Below are 14,589 nucleotides of genomic sequence, written 5' to 3'. Positions count from 1 at the left end.
TGTCTCTTAAAGGGACAGAGCAGACGATTACAAACTCTACTTCAGTCTCACCAACAGACGCCAAGAAGTCATGAGCAAAAGTCATCAGTGTATCTATTAATCTCCTGGTCTCTTTCTGCCCCTCCATGTCTTTCCTATGATGTCTCTCAGAAAGCCACCCCACAGCTGCTTCTCCTCCCTGTTCTCCTTCGCCAGAGACTCTTTCTGAAGACTGTTTGCAAGAACTCACAGTTCCTTCCCATTCCTTGCTCTTCTCTCACACCCTAGCCTTTGTCTGCTCTGTCGATTCTCCCAGTACCGCCTCCTTACAGAGGTTTGGGATGGGATGGTGTGTTGCACAGCCTCCTGGGACCTGCTTATTAAAATGCACATCTCAGCTGTCTTTATGCCTTTTCTCTCACAAGAAGAGGGGGACTTTCTTGAGTCCTGATCCTGTTATCTCTGAACTCCAGAATAGGGAAATCATTTCTCTCTCTCTCTCTCTCTCTCTCTCTCTCTCTCTCTCTCTCTCTCTCTCTCTCTCTCTCTCTTAATTTTTATCTTTTCATTGTGAAAATCTACAGGCTTATAAAAAGCTGAGGAAGCGGTATAAAGTTGTACCCGCCCTTCACCATCCATCTCCGAACATTAGCATCTTACCCAGCAGCCTCAAAATCAGAAAAATGACTTAGAAATATACAAAATCAGGAGCTCTTATTCCATTTTTGGCAACCAAAGGGTTAGCACCCTCTTCTGGACCTTTCAAGCCAGGATCTCACAGTACCAGTAACGGTGCTATTTCTTTAGAGTGCACACACCCTCAACGGTTCCTTTGTGCCAGGACCTTGACCCCTTTGGAGAAACTGGGGCAGTTCCTCCATCTCCTTCCATTTGCCTTCGCGAAGGTTCCCTCTCAGTTAACCTCGCTGCATTCCGATGCATTCTGGGAAAGTGAGTCTGCGCTGTACTTCCTGCGCCGCAGCAGGAGGCCCGCATTGCTGCCTAGGGCGATGGTGATTTCCGGCGAATTCTTCCGTCGTAATTATTGTTTTCCTTTGTAATTAATAGGCACCAGTGGGGAGAAACTTTCGAGACTACACAAGCATCCTGCTTAATACGGGTTCGCTCTCTAATTTCAGCATATGTGGATGCAAAAATGATTACCGTGGTGACTAACGCCGTGATTTCCTAGTTTAATAATTTCTTGCCTGTCTCTTGCTTACAATGCTGCCAGGCGTAACCGCTCCCTCCAAGGGACATTTCTGTGAAGGAGTAAACAGGAGCAAACATTGTACACACACCGTCTCGTCTATGCTTGGAACCGTGTGAGGTACATGTTGTGCAGACAACGAGAGAGAGAGTATCCCAGAGAACAAGCAAGCTAGTTAAGGGTTGGCTCCCTTCTGTGTCCCAGAAGCTTTGGGTCAGAATGTTTGCACGTGTCCGTTCTCCATCAGATATGACCCCCCCCCCCCGCTCCCCCCCCCCCGCTCCCATACCTATTAGGAAAAGGTGGGAGCTATGTCAGCATTTCAAGAGCAAAAGGACTCAGAACTCCACTGGCCCGAGAGCTACAGGAGATTTCCGGAGCTGGGACCTGAGGGACAGCTAGTCCACACTTGTTGGCCCTTTGGAAGATGGTGAAAGGGTCCGATTAGGACTTCTCCTCTGCAGCTTGTGACCTTAGCCTCAGGTGCCCCGCCCTGGCTGCAGGCTTTTCTGGCTAGACCTGTTCTGTCTAGGCTCAGCCGTGTATCCGTGCAAACAACAGTCCTGCTGACCCACTCCTTAAACTCCTTAAACTTGACCTCTGATGCCCGTGTGCACACACACGCATGCACACACGCGACAACAACAAAAAAGATCAACCGCATAGGCAAAAAAAAAAAAAAAAGAAAGAGAAAATTTCAGATCTCCAAACCTGCATTCAGGTGTAGTGCCTTAGGGATTCGTGGAAGGCCCTGGGAGTCTACGTTCTAAAGAACTCCAGCGAATAAGATGGTTATGTGATTTCAGTACACATCCATTTGAAGAATTTTAGTAAGCCTGGAAGAAGACGGATTGTTGATTAACAAAAGGCACATCTACGAGATGCCTATGTAATTAATTGTGTAGCTGGTTATACACACAGGACTTCTACCTGCTGTTGATGAGCCACTGAGGTTCCTCAAGAACACAAAACGCTAATTGCCTGCCAGCCAGTGTACTGCCCTCCTCCTCTGCTGTTCAGTCACCCACTTGTAGGAATGGGTGAGGACACCATGCACAGGATGGCCGTGTCTATTGTTAGCTATTTATTAAATAGGTCTTGCTACTAAATCTATTTTTAACTCAATGATAATTTAATTTACTTTTAATTAAGTTTAGGGGATGCTAGATCACATTACTTTGAAATGGAATACAACCTTGAAGCACCACACCATACAGGAGAATGAACAGATTTTTAAACTGGGGAAGGCGGGATCCAAATCCTCATGCTAAGCATTAGCTATATAAACATAAGCAGCTTAGTGCTTGTCTTTCTGAGCATGTTCTCCTATGTACAACCTAAGACTTAGCGTACCCACCCCGTAGACACACAGCGAGATGACGTGTACCCAGTGAACACTTCCCATGCAAATTAGTTAAATAAGCGCAGGCCCTCCCTTCCTTTTTCCTTCCTTCTTTCTCATTGTCATCAGTCCAAGCACCATTCCTCAAGTTCAGACAAGAAAGTCTGATGCACAGAGTAAAAGCTACAGAGAAGGACTCTCCGCCAGGGTCGCTACACAGCTGAGATCTATAACAGGCCAGGTGGTAAGGAGTTGAGGCTTTGGCCTTCGTGTGGTCTCTGGTGCGATGACTTTTTTCATCCTAGCAGGAAGACAATACTTGCACCCGCTTGTCTGTGTTTCTGTAAAACTTGATTGCAAGAACAAGCGGTAGGCTGTAGTGAGCCCGCATGTTGTAGCTAACTGACCGCCTGATAATGCAGAAAGGTGTCTGAGAAATCCACGAGCTGACACAGGACGGAATGCATGGAGAGTCAGAAACACACAGAGAGGCTCTCAAATCTCCCCTACACCCATTTTAGTCACAGCTTGCTGAATGACTTTCTAAGCCACTTCACCTCTCAGAGATGGGCTTTCGAGAGACTTGAGCTAATCTCCAAAGAAGTAACTATCTCTTAAAGCCTAGGATTCTGGGGAGACAGCAGTCCCCCAGAGAGCACACGGACAGTGGCCGGACTCTTGGCATTTGGTTGGTTTGCTCTTTCACAGTTGGTCAATGAATCGTAAAGAACAACAGAAGCTCTCGGGTCATGAGTGGGATTTATTTGCTGAAAAAGGAAAAAGATAACACAGGGTCAAAAGAAATGTTATTTTTCTCCACAGACACAGACACAGTCAGCTGTTATTCAATTCTAAATGTCATTTGTAATTTCATACCGTTTAAAGTCGGACTGCCCTGTCAGTGGCTGATGACCTGAAAATTGAAAGTCTTGATTTTCCACAGCAAGAGGTGCACTGGCTGTAAATGTGATCTATTAATTAGCGAAGAAGGAAATCAATCCAAATTGTTTTAAATGGAAGGCATGTGGAAAAGTGTTTATATGGAAACAGTAAGTGCCCTGTGTTTTACAAGTGGACACGTTAATACAGTGAGGAAAAATAAATACAGTCTTTTAAAATACTTGATGTGATGAAGGAAAAACTGCTGAGCTCAAAAATCTAGAGAATGAGTTTATTATTTATTATTCTGCTACTGTCGTGAGGTGACATAACAAAGCATCTCTCCCTCTCGATTCTGCGGGAGAATTGTCTGTATTCTGTCAATCATATTATAAATAAACGCTGATTGGACAGGCAGGAAATATAGGCCCCACTGAAAAAAAGGTACTGAGCTACATGGCTAACATAGATCAGAAAAAAATGGGTTAATCAAGATGTGAGAGTTAGCCAATAAGAGGAGAGCGCTAATGGGCCAATCAGCTTATAATTTATGGAGACCTATGTGTGATTTTCTTGGGGGCTAAACAGTTGTGGAAAACCGGGCTACAGAAAACACAAACAAGCAGGCTAGGCCCTTCATGTTACACGACTCAAATCCCTTCATCCAAGAAAACATCCTAACTGCTGGAGTCCTTACTGGGTATCGGGCTCACTCGGTGGGGGAAGCTGTGTGGCTTGTTCTAGAAGCAGGACCGGAACCCAGGTCCTCTCTCCTGTGCTAGCATCCTTTCTCTGATGAGCTCTCTGGAATAACAGTTCTCACCCAGCCAAGGCTTGGAGCAGAGCTGGGTGCTGAAACTACCCTCTCCTACTTCATCTTGGCTGTTTCTCAGACACCCGAGCAATCCAACATAAAGCCAAAGAACACGGTAGCTGCAGAGGGTTTTCTGTCCTGAAAAGCAACTGAATGGAAATAGTCCAGGTTATTCCAATTTATGAAAATAACTCATTCCTCTGAATTCAGATGTTTCATGCTTTTAATCATATATCACACATGAGTGAATAATTTATCTTTGCTTCCCGACTAGATTTGAACATTCTTATGAAAAGAGAACATTCGTTTTTGCTTCTTTGGTTTTCTGTCATAGTAATTACTGCAGTCAGCCTGTGTATAGTACACAGCACAGCATCTTCGTAAAGGACATATATCCCAGCTGGGTGTGCCAGGCTGCGTCTGTGGTCCCTGCACCTAGAGAAAGAGGCAGAAAGATGTGTGGCTTTGTTGGAGTAGGTATGACCTTGTTGGAGGAAGTATGCCACTGCAGAGGTGGGCTTTGTGGTCTCATATATGCTCAAGCCCAGTGTCCTAGTTCACTTTCTGTTGCCTTCGGATCAAGATGTAGCCAACTCCATGCCTGCCTGCACATCACTGTGTTGCACCATGATAATAATAGACCAACCTTTGAGACTGTAAGCCAGCCCCAATTAAATGTTTATAAGAGTTGCTGTGGTCATGCTGTCTCTTCACAGCAATAGAAACCCTCACTAAGACAAGACCCATATATATAAATGTGTCCTTGCAATGCCACAGTTCTCCAGCTTTAGCCATTCACGAACAATCGCGTTTACATAGTCTCTTCTCTATCATTCATTTAAACATTCTCTGAGTGAACTCAATGTTTTCACTTAAAGAATTTCTCTAGATTACTAATAATGTCTAATGCAATACGAGCAGTGTGTATTTGTACTATATTGCTCAGGGAGTCACAAAAGCGACAACAAAAACTGCACATGCACCCTATAGACACACTGTGGTTTTCCCTGGACATTTTCAGTCTGTTGTGACCTGGGTGGAATGGGGGGAGAACCAACCACACTTACATATACAATCTATAGATGTAAGTTTACACACACACACACATGCACGCACAGAAAACAGCCTACACTATAATACCTTCCACTTCTAAGGTCGTGATTGGCAGAGCCTGCTGCTCACTCTTGCAGAGTGGGAAGAGCTTAAGGAACTGTACTGAGGGCCAAGGCAGTATGAACCAGCTCCTGTCAGTGGCTAGCTGTGGGCACTCTTCCCTGCCACTCCAGGCTGCACCAAAGGTTTTCCCTGCCTGTGAAACAAACCCCAAGCAGAGACACAAGCTGGCTGGAGTGGCGCTGGAGTACAGTCTCACAGTGGCAGGGTACCCTCTGTTTCCCCACTAGGGAACTGCGAGGGGCTGTAACCCATAACCACCTCACTCACCACAGTCACTAACGTCTTCTTGTTGCCTGGGATGGAGTTCTTGCCATAAAGATCTTTGTTCCCATTCCTGACAGCTTTCCTCCAGTGAAATGCTTACTCCTGGTGCACGGATATACAAGTAAAAATTTGTTTTGCTGAGAAATCTGTATACATTTTCATATAGCGTAAAAAAAAGCAGCCCTCATTGTGCTTTGGAATGAAGGGGGCGGGGAGAGGTGAACAAACAGACGAAAAAACATCGACCTTAATTCAGCTTAAACAAATGAAAGATGTCTCATGTCATATCTGCGTGGCTCAACCATGGAATCCTAGAGACCCTCAGGTGGGCCATGGCCCGGAACACCCGGCTCCTATGGAGACACTATTTATAATGTGCCCCGAGTCTTTACAGTTTTTCTCTCCAGGGTTCTTCAGCTTGTGTAGATGGCATTTATGCAATTCAGAAAAAGACGCTTTGACAAGATTAGTCAGCAGTGAGGTCCTCTGACGCAGCTCCGAGATCTGGTTAAAAATAGAAAAAGGACGCTCCGCCTAAGTCACCACTGTTGTGGGCAGAAGAGAGCGGACCACAGTTTTGGTTCCCACATCCTGTTCTTTTATCCAGAAATAGATGAAAACTCTGCCCCTGGATTTTGGACAAGACCTTTTGCTTCTGTGACCTTGGCTCTCTGTTCCTTCTTGCTCAGTGTCCTTCTGGCCACCTCCCTCCCTTTTGCTTCTATAACACAACATCTCGACTGTCAGCCCGGTGCTCTGAGAATGTTTCTCTTTCCTGGTCCCAGGGGGTTGCAAACTCCAGGCCTACACAGGCCAGGTAGATGGTGTAAGCTAACAAAGCCAGGCAGGTGTGTAGATGCAGTCCACCTGAACCTCATCTGCAGGGCGCGGAAGGCTTGCTCAGTTTCCCACAGAGCTACTGACTTTTCCCAGAACAGCCAGAGACCCAGACTGTTATGGGAACTTGTCTAATCGTTAATGTTAGAAGTAAAATTGGATTTTAATGTGTTTTTAAAATAGAGTGGAGCCCAAACCATGAACTTTAGTTCATGAATTCTGCCCCGTTGCTCTTTGGGGATCTTCTATGTTAATCAACTAGAAAATGGAACTCTACAAAATCTAGACGTTTGGGGCTAAAACTGCCTATTTTTCCTCATTCTTGACTTCTAATTTGGAAAAGGCATGTAGCTCTGACAGGAGTCCTGGATTCTGACTTTTGTCTGACTCTGCATTAGCTATTATATTCATATTAATTTGCTTCAGTGACAATGACCTTGAGATGTCTACCAAACTCCCCCAGCCTGTGAGCCAAGGAGGCCTTCGCCTCAACATCTTTCTTACCCTTCATCCTTAGACATCAGCTCCCTACAGCAGTTGGTGACCCAAGTAGTTTCCAGTTTTCTCAGATTAGAAGCCAGGTTTGTTTGGTGCTCTCTTGTGTCTAAACCCCAATCAGGGCATTGCCTAAGCATTCCGAGTCACCTTCCCTCAGGATCAGCTGTTAGCAACTGTCGCCAACCCGTGCAGACTGCTACATCTGTCTCCATCTCAGCCACAGCTTCTCAATCCTCCCAGCCTTTTCTTCATAAACAAAAAACCATTTAGAAGCCCTTTGTTCAGAGCTTTTCCCCCCAAGGAGAATTTGCTGTGACTATATATGGTTGTCATCACTTGTCACAGCCAGCCCCAAGTTGCCTGGTGCCCTTGCAGGTTGGTGAGGCAACTCCAAGCAGCCATGTTCAATTCGCGGGAGGAAGGGCAAAGGTTTCCAGCAGGATCAGGTTGGCTCTCAAGTAGTCCCCACATCAGGATGGCGGGCATTCGTCCCCCAGAGGTGCTGCACATGTCCGGGCAGTCTCGAAAATGCTGTGTTGAATGTATTATGGTCAATTCTATCCCTCAGGGTTGGGGACAGAAAAATGTCCACTCCTTTTTCTCATCCAGAAGTATAAGAGCAACTTGGGAACATTCCCATTTGTCCGTGGGAGACTTGAGCTTTGGAAGAAAGAGATTCTGGAGAGTTCATACCTCTCAGCTTTATCTCATGTTTGACTTGCTGAGTGTGGCCATTTCCTTGGTCTGCTGTGACCAGAAAGCAGACACTGGATGGCTTCCCATGACGGAAATTTATGCCCTTCTCTCTTCATCTCCTCCAACTTCCGGGGGCAGCCGTAAGTCTTTGGTACTCTATGCTTTTAGTACTGTTTTCATGTGATACTCTTCATTCTGTAGCAAACATTCTACTAAATCCCTCTGTAAAACAACACATCATTTGCATAAAACCTGTATGTGTCCTCCCTTACGCTGTAAAAAAGATCTCTAGGTTACTTAAGAGACGTCATGGAAACACTGTGTCCTCTCTGATGCTGTAATGATCTCTAGGTTACTTAGAGATGCCATGGAAATGCTGTATAATTCAAAGAACCCAGAACCCATAAACAGAAAGGGCCAACTATATTGAAAGAACTGGGGATGAGGTTGTGAACACAGCTTTGTGAGAAGCAGAATTGATCCAGTATAGTAAGCAGTTAGCGAAGACACCCCTAGCACTCATTATCTTCTCGTCTGTAAGTGCAGGCATGAAAAGGGCAGGAAATGTCAGGATTCGAGTTGGTGATAAAATCAGAAGACAGTTGTTCTAAAATGTTTGGAATATCCCTTAGACATAGTGATGGGTCTGTTCCCTCGTGTCTCTTGGAGCAGTGGGGAACCAACCCAAACAGAAGACCTCCGCACTATAAGGAGCCATACCCTTAAATGCTATGGTAAGTTGAACAAGGTGTCCTCAACAGTCTTGGGCATTTAAATACTTGGCCCTCGGTTAGTGGCACTGTTTGGGAAGCTTAGGAGATGTGACCTTGTAGAAATATATCACTGGAGGTGAACTTTAAGAGTAAAAAGCCCCGTCTGTTACTAGTCTGTTCTCTGCTGTAGTAGTAGGAGCGGCGGGCTGAGTCCCCGCACCCAGCCGCCTGAACGGCTAGCTTTACCCGAAATAATTACACGGAAACTGTATTCTTTTAAACACTGCCTGACCCATTAGTTTCAGTTTCTTATTGGCTAGCTTTTACATATTGATCTAACCCATTTCTACTAATCTGTGTAGCCCACAAGCTGGCTTACCAGGAATGATCTTAACCTGCGTCTGTCTGGAGTGGGAGAACCATGGCGACTCCTTGACTCAGCTTCTTTCTCCCAGCATTCCATTCTGTTTACTCCGCCTACCTAAGGGTTGGCCTATCAAATGGGTCTAGGCAGTTTCTTTATTAATAAGAAATCACTCCCACATCACTCTGCTTCATGCTTGCCATTCAAAATGGGAGCCCTCGGTTTCCGTTCCCAGCCACCACGCATACAGCTCATTGTCATGACTCCACCTTGCTACCCTGTACTCTTATCCTTCTGGAAGCCATAAGCCATGATAATCTTCTTCTTCTCTGAGTCGCCTTGGTCATGGTGGTTTATCACAACAGAAAAGTGGGCAATACCAAGTCGAGCCAGTGACTGACACCCATGTGGAGCTGCAACTGGCCTGGCAGGAATATTTTGAAGGGACACTTGTGTTGCTTATTGTGGCTTACAGACTATTAATACAGTGGATCCAAGGAAACTGCTGATTTCTCTAGGAAATTTACACTGGAGAAGGAGACCTTCTAAAGGCTGCTACCCGCCACAGGAGGACCTTGCCACCCGGAAAAGTGACTCCGTACAACACAGAGAACTTGTCAGATTATCTGGTGGGGGACTGGAGCCCCGACAATGATGTGTGGTGACAGACCCTGACTGGTGCTGCTCAGAGATGCGTATCTTTGACCTGACTCAAACCTCAGTTTCACTACAGAACCTCAAAGATGAACTTGAAGAGAGCCCACTGGATCTCCTTATCACTCTTCCAACCTTGGTCACATTGAATAACTTTCATGTTCTGCTTTTTACTGTGAATTTGTTTACTCTAATCCTGTTATTGAAGCCAGGTGGCTGAACCCGGCTTCTTGGGGCACAGACTATGAACACAAGGTCATTTATCCACACTGACTGCCAAGGGTAAATGGGACAGAGTTCTGCTATTGTGTACATATGGAAATTCATTCTGAAAAGGCAAGCGGATTGTCAACCAGCGTTTATGGGCCCCCGTCCAAGCATCTCTTAGAACTCTTGCAATTTTATAGCTAAAAAAGCCCAAGACAAAACAAATGAAAACCAATGCAGACGGTGGTCCAGAACTAACCCAGGAGAACAATGGGCTGAAGAATAATGGTTCTGCAGAGTCAGCCTCACGAAAGTAGAAAACGGCGCCAAGGGAAAACACAAAGACAGGATGGGAAGACTCCCAGCAGTTAAAGCGCTCGCTATGCACCAAGAACCGCAGTGTGGATCCCTAGGACCCAAGCAAATGCCAGGCGGATGTGGCAGCTCCACCTGAAATTCAGCACAGCAAGGAAGAGACAGAGAATCTAAGCAGCTGATGAAACTAGTCACACTGGCAAGCTCTGAGATTGACGGATGGACCTTACTTCAAAGAATAAGGTCAATGAGCCATGGAGGAAGATTTCCAACATCAGCCTCAGGCTTACACACACACGCACGCACGCACGCACGCACGCACGTGTGTTGGGAGCAGTGAGACCCCAGATCCTGAATTTCTTGTAAACAACTTGTTTTCCCCTGATCTGAGTGCCTACAGCTGCTCTGAGCACGAGACCTTCCGGAGTTCCTGATGGCAGGAGAGTAGTTTCTGGTGGGTTTGGCTGGGGTGTGGCTATCTCTATATAATCTGCCCCTGAACACAATAAGGGGGCATTCTTGGGGAATTCAAGAATGACCCGTGTCGCTGTCTCTCTGTCTGTGTGTGTCTGTGTATTTTAACCTCCAGCCCCCTTGCCCGAAGCTCGGTAACTGGGTGCCAGCGCACAGAGCGCAGACACAGGGGTGTGGTGCGCGGCACATGTGAAAAGAGGAAGAAGAAAAACTGTAAGGATTTGTTAGTTAAGAACAAAATATCAGTGAGACAAAAGTGAAATTTCACCATGGCTCTTGTTCTTGCATGTGCTCAAGATGAAGTCCCAGCCTGTATCACTAAGGATGAGAACATTACCAAAGTTTGATCGCCATGCAAACTGTCAAGAAACTGAGAACCAAACATTATAACTTGGAGCCTAGGGTCTCCTGAAGCCCCTTTCCATGGTTGTCTTTTCTCAGTCACTGTTCTATTGCTGTGAAGAGACACTAGCTTATAAAAGAAAGCATTTGATTGGAGGTTTGCTTATAGCTCCATAGAGTTAGTCCGTTACCACCATGGTGTGCAGTGTGACAGCCCCCATGGTGTGTAGTGTGGTGGCATGCAGGCGGGTGGGCAGGCCAGCTGGCAGGCATTGGAGCAATAGATAAGATAACCTCTCACCTACATTGAGACAACAACCATGATGGAGAGAGAGAGAGAGAGAGAGAGAGAGAGAGAGAGAGAGAGAGAGAGAGAGAGAACTAACTAGGAAGTGGCATGAGTTTTTGAAACCTCAAAACCCACCCTTAGTGACATCCTTCCTCCAGCAATGCCACACCTACTCCAACAAGGCCACACCTCCTCATAATTCTTTCCAAAGAGTTCTACCCACTGGGGACAAATCATTCAAATGCATGAGTCTATGGGGGAATTCTCATTAAAACCACCACATTTAATATGCCTGAAACAAACAGCCTTGAATGAGTCAATGAAAAATGACTGACAAGAAAAGTTATTTCTTAACTAGCAGGTGTAAAGAAATTTTATATTATGCTTTAATGTGTTTAAATGTATTTTTAAATTAATCATTTGAGAAGACAGTGTTCCCCATCTGAGAAGACACTCTGTATCAGAACAGGATATAAATATGGCTGCGCACTGCCGTGCTTAGAAGTGGGAAGCAGGCATAGCCCTATAGGCGGATTGAGAATGGCAAAATGCAGAAACAAGTTGCCATGGAAACAAGTGACTACATGGAGCGTGGTAAACCTTGTATGATATAAAGAGAAGGAAAGGGGTTAGGCGAGACAGGACAGCATCATCCTGCAGTGGTAACACTTGGGAAGCTGAAGGAGGATTGTCTCACACACACACACACACACGAGAGAGAGAGAGAGAGAGAGAGAGAGAGAGAGAGAGAGAGAGAGAGAGACAGAATATGTTCCTGGAAAGAAGCTATATATCTGTGTCTACAAAGAAGTTGGGGTGTTTTAGGCCCAGAAGCCAATGACCTACCTCCTTCAAGCTGGCTCTTTTACTTCCATTCCTTGCCTCTCTCTGTGTCAGAACTAACATCCTAAGACTAATAGACAAAACCTTTGGAATGTATGAACTTGGTAGATCACTAACTTCCGCCAACCCCGAAGCTAAGATAGTCACTAGGCAGTTCTGAGATCCATAGAAAAGTCTCCCCTGTCTTGAGCAACTGGCTCTCTGATGCCCCTGCCGATGTATTTTATTTATCTTCATTTATGACTTTCTTTGTTATGTAAGACTATAATCCTGATGTGGGAGTGATTTCTTATTAATAAAGAAACTGCCTAGACCCATTTGATAGGCCAACCCTTAGGTAGGCGGAGTAAACAGAACGGAATGCTGGGAGAAAGAAGCTGAGTCAAGGAGTCGCCATGGTTCTCCCACTCCAGACAGACGCAGGTTAAGATCTTCCCTGGTAAGCCAGCTTGTGGGCTACACAGATTAATAGAAATGGGTTAGATCAATATGTAAAAGCTAGCCAATAAGAAACTGAAACTAATGGGTCAGGCAGTGTTTAAAAGAATACAGTTTCCGTGTAATTATTTCGGGGCATAAGCTAAAGCTAGCAGTGCAGGCGGCGGGGGTGCCGGGGACGCAGCCCCGCTGCCCTTATTTCAACATAATTCTTCATGAAACTTCTGTGTTGAAACATGGAATTTGGCGTAACCTAAATCTGTGTCCCATGGCCATGGTCATACAAATTTGGCTCTAGAATAAACTCTTATTCTCTTTAAGACGTGAGCTGTTCATTGATGTTTTGAGTCCACAGTCCGAGACAAAGAACAAGACAGATGACCCATGGTTGCCAAGAGGGACAGAGAAATGTTCCATGTTAACTATCAGATACCAGAAAGAAAGCTAATTGTTGTCAAAGTCACAAAACGGGTTCAAATTCTGAGCCTGTCTGATAATTTTTAGATCGTTAATTTATTTCTCTTTGTAATATTGCGGTTGATTGAACCTAGGGCCTAGCACATGCTAGGCAATGTTCTCCTACTGAGCTACCTTTCCTAGCCTACTGCTTATACTTTTATTTTGAGGTAGGACTCGAGTAAGTTACAATCCTCCTGCCTCAGCCTCCTGAATAACTGGGGTTTCCAGCTTGTGCCAGCAGGCCTGGTTTGCTGGACATTTTCAGTTTGGCCACACCCAGCTGGCACGTCACTCCAACATGACTAGGAGTGCCCTTTGTATGACAGACCTGACTTCTGTGTGCCGGTCTGGGCACGGAGGGTACAGAGGAGACAGCCATCCGGAGCAGAGTTTGTCTTACTCCAGAGAAACCTTGTAGCTCTGCTTCTGAGCATCATCTTTTCTGGGCTTCCTTCCTAGCCAACAGACTCCACTGTCGCCTTGCCCAGGACTCTTGTCTTCTTGGCCTTAACCCCCAGCGCAGTGGCAGGACACCTCCCTTGTGGTCAGCCTCGCCTGCATAGTCTAGCCTCATCACACAGAACTCGCCTCTAACGTCCATCTTATCCACCCTGCTGCTCCTCCCATGCGCAGCCTCCTCTCTCTTTTCTAGGCTTAGCCTGACCTTGGCTCAGCTGTGCTTGCATCTGGCTCTGGTTTGGGCATGTGACCCTCAGTGTGGATAGCACCCTGACTCAGAAACTGCCACATCATGAGCTGTCACCCCAACCCAAGCTTCTGTGCACCAATAAACAAAGCTCTGCTTTCCTCCTGCGGGGTGGGCAACACCTCCACTTCCCGGATCCACAGCTAACCTTCCTTTTCTGCCCACATTTTCCTCTCGGGTGTTAGGCACTCTCCTCGCAGAAGGGCCCTTCTGTGTGACTGTAAGCTCACTCATCTATTTTTAACCCCCTCCCCCACTGCTCTCTGATCACTCTCATTCAATGTCTTCTCTTGTTTCCATTTTCCAGAGCGGCTGACTGAGCGTGACGTTCACGTTGTCGCTGTGGCACACTCGACACACTCTCATTGCTCCGTGCACAAATGTCACCATCTCTTTGGGTACCTTCGGCCACACAGTCAAGGAAGCAGAGGAACTCTTGCGGATGGTCTCAAGTTCATAGATCAAGAAACTGAGGTTCAGAGAGGGCAAGCGACATTCCTCAGGCAGAATACACACCCTTAGAAGCACACATGCCACGTCGTCCCCAAATGGTCACCTCACCATCTTGTATATTTTTGCAGGAGGCTCTGCCTCCTGTGGCTAGGTCTCTGGGACACCATCAGCCACTCTTCCTATGAGTCCTTCCTGGTTGACAGTAGGCCAGCATCCACCCAAGAACTCAGGAAACAAAAACACCAAGACGTTTCTTCCTTCTCTTTCAGCCTCTAGATCCAGAGACATTTGCAGAATCTAGGGTCCTAGAAAATGAAAAGTTCTTCATGTGTTCTTTGTTACTGCAGTGGTTTGAAAGAAAATGCCCCCCAAAGAAAGTGGCACTATTTGGAGGTGTAGCCTTGTTGAAGGAGGTGTGGCCTTGTTGGTGAAGTAGGGGCGGGCTTGAGGGAGGTCTCTCTTGGTCAAACTTCCGCTCAGTGTGACTGACGGACTAATTCTGTTGTCTGCAAGATGTAGGACTTTCAGCTACTTCTTTAGCACTATGTCTGCCTGCATGTCACCATGTCCCACCAAGAAGATAATGGGCTGAATCTCTAAACTGTAGGGGAACCACCCCAATTAAATGTCTCCCTTT

Source organism: Microtus pennsylvanicus, chromosome 2 (genome assembly GCF_037038515.1).
Source record: "Microtus pennsylvanicus isolate mMicPen1 chromosome 2, mMicPen1.hap1, whole genome shotgun sequence".
NCBI classification, from domain to species: Eukaryota; Metazoa; Chordata; class Mammalia; order Rodentia; family Cricetidae; genus Microtus; species Microtus pennsylvanicus.
Note: the sequence above shows the minus strand (reverse complement) of the source record.